A 12,679-nucleotide genomic window follows, 5' to 3' on the forward strand; every position below is an offset into this window, starting at 1 on the left:
TGCAATTGCATGGTAGTTTGAGCATTCTTTGGCATTGCCTTTCTTTGGCATTGGAATGAAAACTGACCTTTTCCAGTATATAAGTATACAGTCTTTGAAAAGAGCAATTCTTCAAGATAAGAATTCTTAAATATTCTAGGATCACTAGTAACATGGATAGTTTTTTCTGACATGATTTAGGCTGAGTAAAGTTATCTTTCTCTGGTCTTTGAAGAGATTAGTTTTGGGAATAGCAAGAGGGTACAGGCTATCTAACAGATTTTCACTACCTAAGAAGCTGCATGGACTCCAGCCTTATAACATCAATGATTTCATGTTAAATTATTAAGACCTTAGTGTACCAGACGTCTTCTGATATATGTTAGCTCAGGTAATAATATTTGTCCTGAAATTCAGGGAACAAGTCTAAAAAAAATTTATTTTTGATAACTCTACTTATTTTGTGTTGAATCTATTCACTATAATGCTTTCAAATGAAAGAAGAGAGTAGGATGGAGGGAACAAAAAAAAGATGAAAGATTCTATATCTTCCGGACCAGGTGTGGCTGCCGATGACCTCTTGTTCCTTCTCTGATTTCCCATTGTTCCACAAGAGCTTGTGCAGATCAGAATTCTCTAGTACCTAGTATCTGTCAAGTAGCATTAATATTACCTCTTATCTCTTATGACACTGACCTACAAATAAATGGCAGCTAAAAACTACACAGCTCAAGCTCAAATGGTATTTTGAATAATCACAGTTTGAACATCAGATACTTTAAAATATTGAATCCATAGAAATCTTAGATCAGGGAACATTTTCTGGTATGGGATATTAATAGATACTCTGAATATGTGAGTGATAGTTATTGATAAGACTCAATTAAAAAATAGTCTTGAGAGGTTTTCTTTTTAACCTAATATTAAATGTCCCTCCTTATTTCTTGTAATATGGTTTGCCTTGAATTTTATCTTATTAATGTAGATATATTAGCTTTCTTTGTTTAATGTTTGCATAAAATTTATCTTTATATCATTTTATTTTCAAACCATTTGTGTCTTTATATTTAAAGTACATACCTGTTAGTGAAAGAAGTAACTATGTGTGGCTTAAATTATTATTATTACTTTAATATTGGAATTGACAATACGTACATTTTAATTAAATTGCTAATTATATCTGATGTAATTAAAATGTAGTTGCACTTCTATTTACCATCGTCTTACTGCCTATCTATCATCATTTATCTATCTATATGAATTCACTTATTTTTCTGTTTCTGTTTATTTCCTTTTCTTCTCTTAGATTGATCAACTACTTTTTAAAATTTTCACTTAAATTCCTTTCTGCTATACCACTCTATGTATATTTTGTTACTGCTCTTATGATTATTCTAGTATCCTTAATTTATCAGAGTATAGAGCTGATATTTTAATGCTTTATATAAAATATAAGAACCTTGTAACAATAGGACTCCATTTACTTCAAATTTGTTGTGCTATGGCCATAATTTTTACATCTATATGTGCTATAAACCTAATCATAAAATGTTATATTTTGCATTAAACTATCAGCTGAATATTAAAGGAATAAGAGAAAAACACCAAGTTAGTCTTTCTCACTTATCTAACATATTTACCTCTTTAGTGTCTTGATTCTGTCCTTTGACCAGTTCAAGCTTAAGTCATATGCCTCTGAACACTTCCCACAGCAACTTTTTGGTACAGGTCTTCCAGTGACAAATTGTTTCATCTTTAATTTTCTAAAAATATTTTCAGTTTACATTTATTTTTGAAGGCACTTTGACTGGATATAGCATTTTTTGGTTTTGTTTGCATGTTTGTTTCTCCTATAAATGCCTTAAAGACATTGGTCATTCTGAGCCAGCATATGAAAATTCCCCACTAGTGGCTCAGTAGTAAAGAATCCACTCACAATGCCAGAGATGCAGGAGACTGCGTTCGATCCCTGGATCAAGATCCCCAGGAGGAGGAAATGGCAACCCACTCCAGTATTCTTGCCTGGAGAATCCCATGGAGAGAGGAGGCTGGAGGATTGCAGTCCATGGGGTCGCAAAGAGACACTACTGAAGCAACTTAGCACACACACATATGCCAACATTTGTTTTTTTCTGATTCTTGAGATTTCCACTGTTATTTTTACCATTATTCTCCTATATTTAATGTGTCACTTTTTCTTTGGCAGTTTTCAATATATTTGTTTTTCTCTTTCCCTTTAAGCAATTTAATTATAATTATATAATGATAATTATATAATATTATAATATATCTACATGCTTTAGATTTCTGAGCTACATAAATCTGTATTTTGTTTTCCTTCATGTTTTGGGCATCTTTGTCATTAATTCTTCAAATATATATATATAGAGATATATATATACACACATATTTTCCCTTTCCTCTACTGGTGGAGAGGAAATACACACATATAATAGACCTATTGTTTCCTGACATCCTATTTATTCATTTTTTTCAATCTGTTTTTCTCTCTGTATTTTATATTGGATATTTCTATTGATCTATCTCCAAGGTTACTGTAACTTCCTTCTGTCATCTTTAATATCTTATTAGTCATAGTATATAAATTTTAATTCCTTAAAGTTTCAATTTTGTTGTTTTAAATACTTCTATTTTATTATTTGTTAAGATATTCCTTTATTTAGGTATATGAACATATAAAATCTTTAAAACCCTGCAGACTTTAGAATCCTACCTGTTAATTTCTATCTCTAGTTTATCTTGAGACTTGTATTTATTTATTTTCTACTGTCCATGACACATATTTTCCTATTCCATCATATATATAGTCATTTTTTATGGCTTACTGGGCATTTTGGATGGTATATTGTTGACTCTTGATTCTTCTATCTTTCACTGAAGAGAAGTGATTTCTGGTCAAGTAGACAGCAAGATGTTGGCTGCTTGCCTTTAACTTGAATTTAGAGCTCTTGAGTTTAGAGCTTTTGAGTAGTCTGTTTCAGTTTTGCCCTGCTTTTCCATTGAATCTATAGATTTATAATTCAGTCTTGTTAGGCAAAGGTCTTCAATTATTTCACTGGGAAGATTGATGTGTTTTCCAAGACCTTCCATGTTGAAGATAATTGACCGTCCATGTTTAAGATATTTGAACTACCCTTGCATTAAGTAGCTGCTAAATTTCTATTCAGTTTGTTCATGCTTTGAGATATGGTTTTCCACTGAGATCCATGGCATCTCATTTAGGAATGAGCCAGAGATTTGATAGGAGATTATAAATAGGTTTGGATCTTTCATTAATTTTTTGTGAACTATTCAAAACAAAGTTGACTATACTTAAAATTCTGATTTTTAAGGATTTTTCTTATGAAAATTTTAGGGAATGTTTCCCCCTTATATGTAGAAAAGTATATATGAATATATAATATATTGTGTATATTTTCCCTATACATTTATATCATTGTCTGAAATACTCACCATATTTGAAGAAAATCCTGTGAAAGTTAAATTTCTTCCTTTTTATAAAAATGACCATTAATAGATAAGGAAAATAATTTCAGAGGTATATGGATATTTTATATACATATATTTTCATAAAATTAACTATATTTAAAATACCAGTAAATTCTTTAAAAACATATCTATATCTATATCTATCTATCTATCTATCTATAATATCTATAAGAATAAGCTTTATTACTTTTCAAGTTATTATTTGGATATTGTACAGTTTCAACCAGTAGTCTTGGACCATTTAGTAGATAAAAAAGAAAACTAATACAATATTGTAAAGTTTAAAAAATAAAATAAAATTTAAAAAAAAAGTTGATACTGATTGACTCCCAAAATCCAAACTTGGGCTGTACCCTAAACATCCTTTCTTAATTGGTCTTTGGATCTCAGATGTCTTTTCATATTAAAAACACACAGAATGATTATTATTCTTATAGTCCTAGACAAAACCATAATTTTTTTTCCATCTGTAACTGAATATTAGTTCTAATAGTGCTATAAAAACAGGTAAGCTTCCTGTGAAAGTCCCTTTTAATATTTAAACTCCAACCCCTTGAATGATTTCTGCAACCCTGATATAGAAAAGGGATCCCCACAATCATGATGCTCATGAGCGTCCCCATGATCTGGGTTAAACATCTTTAAGAAGGGAGAAAAAATGTTACAGACTTTCATTGGTAATAAATGCTATTAATTTCCTGCATGAATCAGACTCCCTATTTTTTCAGATTCCATTAAATAATGTATCCCTTTTCCTTTCTGCTATATCAATCTAAACTTTTATAAAAGTTAACCTACTTTCTCATAGATTATTTTTTTGCCTTTTTGTCTCTATAGTGTGAAACTTGAATTTGCTAAAGGTTATTATTTGTTATATGATACAGTTAGGAAAAAGAAAGAAGAGATGAAAGAAGAGAATGAATCATTTGCTATAGAAGTAATGGTATGCAAAATCTAAACTCCAGAAGTATTTATGAGAGAAATCTTTGATCACCTGCTCTGTGGCTACTATTGTGTAAGAAAGTCCTCTAGTGGTACCCACCGCTATCCCTGAAAACAAAAGCAAAAACGGATCCACTTGTAAGTATTTAAGTTCTCTTACAACCTCCATTTTGGTTATGTTCTGGCTTAAGTTCCTACAATAAATACTATTACACAAAATGCAAAAAGCTACTAATTTTTTGAAGCATTCAAATAAGATATATTTTATTTGAAAAATTAACAAAGCAAGATACGGTGGAAATAAGAAAATAAAGAGAGCTATGTAATAGTAACAAAGTGATATCAGGAAACATAAAAAATTAGTAATAATAGTAGAATAATGATAAAGATAATTAGCAGAGCCAATGTAAATAGGTACATTGTCAGAGAACCTTCCCTTCAAACTGTGTCAATAGAAAATAAAAAGCTGAAAAGTTGGGCAAATAACCAATGTCTAAAGGACATTTACCAGCTCATGAAATTACAACAAACTAACCAACCAAAGCCAATTAATAAAGTCTATTAAGAATTGTTTCAGGCAAATGATTTTAATGATTTTTATAAACTGATGATACATATGTAATATGTTCTCACTCCCTAAATATGGAACAACTTCTAATGCTCTGATTCTTACATTCAAACATCATTTCTACTTGTATGAACTTTTATAAACTGTTTATAAAACAGTTTGTAACTGTTTAGTAATAAATATTTAGTTTATAAACTGTTCTCTGTTTAGTCATAATATTTAGTCATAAACATTTTTTATTATTTTTCTTAAAATTTACTTAATATCTGTGGCATCAGACTATATTCTATATAGACTTGAGCCAATGAGAAATTATATAGTGTTAAAATTATATTATAGTATGTATTTACTTATCATCTTAGTTCTTTAAAGCACAAAATAATGAAATAGTTTTTATATATAATTTTCTAATGTATGCAACAATTTTTATTATTTTTCCTTGGATTTCTGAATAGTTACATTAATTAATAAATATCTATAAAAGGATAACTCAAGTTATAGAAAGAAAAAGATTCCCTGAAGTATTAAATAACTATATTTTCAATATTCTCTATAAAGTTGCTATGAATTTTTCCACTTTGGCTGCAAGTCATCTCCACATTTATTTCTGGAAATCCTTCACATATACTGCTTTTCCCTCTTGTGTGTTGATTAGAACACAAAGGAGAGCATACTTGAATTTCATTAGAAGAAGATTGATCAATAATTGTCTCTTTCTAAAGTATAATCTATTTAAAAACAGATACATGAATTTGGTTTATGGTGTGTGCAATTCTTTATATTAAATAAATACCTAAACTTTAATTAAGTGCAGTGCTCCTCCTTGGTTAACCAAATGCTGAAAATAAGTATTTTGAATCAAAACTACGGATACAATTAGAATAATGAAGGCAATAGTTACCATATAAAATGGAATTTTATGGCACAGTGGTAAAGAATCTGCCTGCCAATGCAGGAGACACAAGAGCCCCAAGTTCGATCCTTGGGTCAAGAAGATACCCTGCTTTAGGAAATAGTAATCCATTCCACTATTCTTGCCTGGAAAATTCTATGGACAGAGGAGCCTGGTGGGCTACAGTCCATGGGATCGCAAAGAGCTGGACACAGCTGCACGACGGAGCACACAAACATAATATAAAGTATGCACAGTAATAAATATAACTTCCAGATATTCAGTATATGCTTATTTTTCTCATGCCAGCATACCTCACTATTTCTTCAGTTCAATCACTTAGTCATGTCTGACTCCTTGTGACCAGATGGACTGCAGCACACTAGGCTTCCCTGTTCATCACCAACTCCCAGAGCTTGTGCAAACTCATGTTCATCAAATCGGTGATGCCATCCAACCATCTCATTCTCTGTTACCCCTTCTCCTTCTGCCTTTAATCTTTCTCAGCATCAGGGTCTTTTCCAATGAGTCAGTTCTTCACAGCAGGTGGCCAAAGTATTGGAGCTTCAGCTTCAGCATCAGTCCTTCCAGTGAATATTCAGGACTGATTTCCTTTAGTATTGACTGGTTTAATCTTGTTGTCCAAGGGACTCGCAAGAGTTTTCTCCAACACCACAGTTCAAAAGCATCAACTCTTTGGTGTTCAGCTTTCTTCATGGTCCAATTCTCACATCCATACATGACTATTGGAAAAACCACAGCTTTGACTATTCGGACTTTTGTCAGAAAAGTAATGTCTCTGCTTTTTAACATGCTATCTAGGATTATCATAGTTTTTCTCCCAAGGAGCAAGCGTCTTTTAATCTCATAGCTGCAGTCATCAGCTGCAGTGAATTTGGTGCCTAAGAAAATAAAGTCTGTCACTGTTTCCATTGTTTCCCCATCTATTTCTTAGAGTATTTTAAGTTCATAATCTATAAAACATAATCACCTAGATTCTCTTCATGAGAGGTTTTGTGAAAATCACAATTGTAGAATCCACACTAAGAGTTTTTTAGCCAACCTTTTCATATTATATACAACTTTTTTTTTTTTTTTTTTTTTACTGTATTTCTGCCTAAATTCTCTTATATTTTTATATTGTGGGATTTTTCTATTTACATAATTGCATTACACTCACACTTTTTAATTGATTTTAAATCTAATTATAATGTCCTCTTTTAAAAACACAAGAAAACAAATTTTTCCTCAAAATTATTGACGTGAAACCAATTGTAATCAAATAACGGATGTAATGACACCATGCCAATGACTTTAAAATAATCACTTGAAATACGCATTCAATGTTTAAAAACTGTGACTAGAAAGTTAAGTTGACTAGCACCTAAATGCTAATTTAACAATGAGCAAATTAAAAAAGCTTTTACACAGGGAATGAAACTGTCAGTAAAACAAAAAGTCAGACTACTGAATGAGAGAAGATAGTTGCAGATGATATATCCAATAACAGTTAATATCCAATATATATAAAGAACTCACAAAACAAACAGTTTATTTTTAAAAAACTGATTAAAATGTGAGCAGAGAACCTGAATAGACGTGTTTCTAAGGAAGACACACAGATGGCCAACAAACACATGTAAAGATGCTCAATATCACTGATCACCAGGGAAATACAAATTAACATCACAAAGAGGCATTGCCTCACATCTGTTAGAATGGCTATTATCAAAAAGACAACAAATAACAAATATTGCCCAGGATGTGGAGAAAAGGGGACCCTTATGCACTGTTGGTGGGGAAGTAAATTGGCGCAGCTGCTATGGAAAACAGTTTGGAGGTTCCTCAAAAAATTGAAAGTGGAACTACGATATGATCCAGCAACTTTACTTCTGGATGTTTTTCTGAAGAAAATAAAAGCACTAACTGAAAAAGATATGTGTACTCTTGTGCTGACTTTAGCATTATTTATAATAGCTAATATGTGGACACAACCTAAGTGTTCCTTAGATGAATGGATAAAGAAGATATGGTATAAATATACAATGGACTACTACTCAGCCTTAAAAATAGAAATCTTGTCATCTGCAACAAGGACAGGCCCAGAGGGTATTATGCTAAGTGAAATAAGTCAGACAAAGAAAGACAAATATCATACAATTTCACTTATATGTGGAATCTATAAAACAAAACAAGTTAACAACAAAACAAAATATAAATAGACACACAGACACAATGAATGAATTGGTGGTTGACAGAGAGGATGGGGATGGAGTGTTGGGTAAAACAGATGAAGGAGATGAGAGGTACAAGCTTCCTATCGTAAAATAAATGTCATGAGGATGCAATGTACATTGTAGGGAATATAGTTGATAATATTGCAATAACGTGTATGGTAACAGATGGTTACTAGACTTGTGATCAGTTAGTAATGGATATGAATGTTGAATCACTACTGTATACCTGATACTAATATATTGCTATGTTCACTATTCTTCCATTTTAAAAGAGTCTAATGCTTTACAGTCATTTTCTTTTTTGGTTATCCAAACTGAGGCATCTGTACCTAATATAGTATCAACCAGAGAAAATATGAGAACATCTTTTGTGCTTTTTAAGTGATAGCTTTATGAATTCTACAATGTAGGTATAGGTAAGAATGACTGTCTCTGTCTTAAATCAAACCACTAATATCTATGGCTACACCTACAGGATAACAAATATAACTAGCACTAACTGGAGCACGTGCAATAATGACCTCCTAACCCACTCCAGTACTCTTGCCTGGCAAATCCCATGGATGGAGGAGCCTGGTAGGCTGCAGTCCATGGGGTCACTGGGAGTCAGACAGGACTGAGCGACTTCACTTTCACTTTTCACTTTCATGCATTGGAGAAGGCAATGGCAACCCACTCCAGTGTTCTTGCCTGGAGAATCCCATGGACGGGGGAGCCTTGTGGGCTGCTGTCTATGGGCTCGCAGAGTCGGACACGACTGAAGCGACTTAGCAGCAGCAGCATAGGAAGATTAATTATAGTGGTTCTCCATAAGGCATTGTTCAGAATTCCTGTTTCTTAAGTACTGAGTGACAATCAGTGTAAATGCACATTATGTGTGATACACAGTGTGGATTATATATAGTATTTCTTACACACATACACTGTGTGTGTACCTAGGGAAATATATGAAACTTTGTATGAAAGATTTCACATAGGCCCCCACACTCCAACCCAGATAGTTGAAACTTGAATTTGTCTTAAATTCATTTGTCATTTAAGTATACCTGTAGATTGACTTTTTATGTTTCCCAAAATTCATAAGTTGAAAACTATCCCCATTGGGATGTTATTTGGAGATGGGTTCTTGGGAAGATGATTAGATCATGAGAGCAATGCCCTCATGAATGGGATCAGTGTCTCTATAAAAGAGCCTGCAGAGAGTTGTTTTGCTTTTTCTGCCACTAAAGACACAGCCAAAAGACAGACATTACCTGAAATTAGGCTCTCATTTGACACCAAACCTGCTAGTGTCTTGATCTTGGACTTGCCAGTCTTCACAACTTGAGTAATAAATTTCTGCTCTTTATAAGCCACTAAATCTATGGTATTTATTTAAAGCAGTCCTAATGGACTAAAACAGCTAACATTAAGATCTAAATGAAAACAGGCAGCTGAACTTTTCCTTTTGATGCCATCCTTATTTCATATGCTTTGCTTTTACCCCCAAATAAATTTCAAACTCAGCTGCAATGAGAAAATTATTCTTACCTGGTTGTTCATCAATGTTTATTGCAGCAAATATATCATTGACTATATTCCTTGAGTACAAATGACAAATCCTCAATGCCATTTTTTGCTGTATAATTAATAACCCCACCCTTCCTTCATTTTTCCATTCTGTCAGTGCTGGAGTCTGCACTGATATTTTGGTTCCACTACACCTCACTCATACTGTTCATATAGTGCCCAATATGCTACTGGAGAAGAGTGGAGAAATAGCTCTAAAAGGAACAAAGAGGCTGAGCCAAAGCAAAAAGAACACACAGTTGTGGATGTGACTAGTGACGGAAGTAAAAGCTGATGCAGTAAAGAACAATATTGCATAGAAACCTGGAATGTTAGGTCCAAGAATCAAGGTAAATTTGAAGTGGTCAAATAGGAAAATTTGAGGAATCAGTGAACTAAAATGGACCAGAATGGGCAAATTTAATTCAGATGACCATTACATCTACTACAGTGAGCAGGAAACCCTTAGAAGAAATGAAGTACCCCATCATAATCAACAAAAGAGTCCAAAATGCAGCATTTGGGTACAGTCTTGAAAATGACAGAATGATTTCTATTCATTTCTAAGGCAAACCATTCACTATCACAGTAATCCAAGTCTATGTACCAACCACTAGTGCCGAATAAGCTGAAGCTGAACGGTTCCATGAAGACCTACAAGACTTTCTAGACTAAGACCGAAGAAAGGTGTCCTTTTTATCATAGAAGACTATAATGCAAAAGTAAGAAGTCAAAAGATACCCAGAGTAACAGGCAAGTTTGGCGTTGGAGTACAAAACGAAGCAGGGCAAAGGCTAATAGAGTTTTGCCAAAAGAATGCACTGGTCATAGCAAACACTCTCTTCCAACAGCATGAGAAACAACTCTACACAAGGACATCATCAGATGGTCAATACCAAAATCAGATTGATTATATTCTTTGCACTGAAGATGGAGAGGCTCTATACAGTCAGCAAAAACAAGACCAGGAGCTGCCCGTGGCTCAGATCATGGACTCCTTACTGCCGAATTCATACTTAAATTGAAGAAAGTAGGCAAAACCACTAGAACTAAATGGAAATGACAAATAGATTCAAGCAATTAGATCTGATAGGTGCCTGAAGAACTATGGATGGAGCTTTGTAACATTGTACAGGAGACCATAATCAAAACCATCTACCAGAAAAAGAAGTGCAAAAAGGAAAAATGGTTGTCTAATGAGGCCATACAAATAGCTGAGAAAAGAAGAAAAGGGAAAGACCAAGGAGAAAAGGAAAGATATACCCATCTGAATGCAGAGTTCCAACGAATAGCAAGGAGAGGTGCAATAGCCTAAGTGATCATTGCAAAGAAATAGAGGAAAACAATAGAATGGTAAAGACTAGAGATCTCTTCAAGAAAATTAGAGATGTCAAGGGAACATTTCATACAAGACGGTGCAATAAAAAAAGATGGGTGCAATAAAGGACAGAATGGTATGGACCTAACAGAAGCAGAAGATATTAAAAAGAGGTGGCAAAAATACACAGAAGAACCATACACAAAAAGATCCTAATGACTCAGATAACCAGGATGGTGTGATCACTCACCTAGAGCCAGACATCCTGAGTCTGAAGTCAAGCATCACTATGAACAAGCTAGTGGAGGTGATGGAATTCCAGCAGAGCTATTTCAAATCCTAAAAGATGATGCTGTGCTCGCTTCGGCAGCACATATACTAAAATTGGAACGATACAGAGAAGATTAGCATGGCCCCTGCGCAAGGATGATACGCAAATTCGTGAAGCATTCCATATAAAAAAAGAAAATAAATAAATAAATAAAAGATGATGCTGTGAAAGTGCTGCACTCAACATGCCAGCAAATCTAGAAAACTCAGCAGCCACAGGACTGGAAAAGGTCAATTTTCACTTCAATCCTAAAGAAAGGCAATGCCAAAGAATGTTCAAACAACAATGGACGCATCTCACACGCTAGTAAAGTAATGCACAAAATTCTCCAAGCCAGGTTTCAACAGTACATAAATTTAGAACTTCCAAATGTTCAAGTTGAATTTAGAAAAGGCAGAGGAATCAGATATCAAATTGTCAACATCCACTGGATCATCAAAAAACAAGAGCGTTCCAGAAAAACATCTACTTCTGCTTTATTGACTATGCCAAAGCCTTTGACTGTGTGGATCAGAACAAACTGTAGAAAATTCTTCAAGAGATGGGAATACCAGAACATGTGACCTGCCTCTTGAGAAATCTGTGTGCAGGTCAAGACACAACAGTTAGAACTGGACATGGAACAACAGTCTGTTTCCAAATTGGGAAAGGAGTATGTCAAGGCTGTATGTTGTCACCCTGCTTATGTAACTTATATTCAGAGTATATAATGTGAAACACCAGACTGGATGAAGCACAAACTGGAATTAAGATTGCCAGGAGAAATGTCAGTAACCTCAGATAAGCAGATGGCACCACACTTATGGCAGAAAGCAGAGAAGAACTAAAGAGCCTCTTGATCAAAGTGAAAGAGGACAGTGAAAATGTTGGCTTAAAACTCAGCATTCAGAAAACTAAGATCATGGCATCTGGTGCCATCAGTTCATTGCAAACAGATGGGCAAAGAATGGAAACAGTGACAGACTGTATCATTTTGGGCTCCAAAATCACTGCAGATAGTAACTACAGCCATGAAATTAAAAGATGCTTGTTCCTTGGATTAAAAGCTATGACCAACCTAAACAGCATATTAAAAAGCAAAGACATTACTTTTCCAACAAATTACTTTGTCCATCAAGACAAAGCTGAGCTTTTTCCAGTAGTCATGTATGGATGTGAGTTGGACTATAAAGAAAGCTGAGCATTGAAGAATTGTTAACTGTGGTGTTGGAGAAGACTCTTGAGCGTCCCTTGGACTACAAAGAGATCCAACCAGTCCATCCTAAAGGAAATAAGTCCTAAAGTTTCATTGGAACAACTGATGCTGAAGCTGAAACTCCAATACTTTGGCCACCTGATGCAAAGAACTGACTCA

The 12,679-nt window shown here is 33.9% G+C and overlaps 1 non-coding gene across 1 annotated transcript; it reads left to right on the forward strand.

The window, feature by feature from the left end:
* Positions 1-11,348: 11,348 nt before the first annotated feature.
* Positions 11,349-11,455, forward strand: LOC138991544 (U6 spliceosomal RNA). Its single transcript, XR_011467517.1, has one exon. It is a non-coding gene; the product is annotated as a U6 spliceosomal RNA (small nuclear RNA).
* Positions 11,456-12,679: the final 1,224 nt, after the last annotated feature.

The sequence above is a fragment of the Bos mutus genome, chromosome 17 (assembly GCF_027580195.1).
Source record: "Bos mutus isolate GX-2022 chromosome 17, NWIPB_WYAK_1.1, whole genome shotgun sequence".
Taxonomy (NCBI): domain Eukaryota; kingdom Metazoa; phylum Chordata; class Mammalia; order Artiodactyla; family Bovidae; genus Bos; species Bos mutus.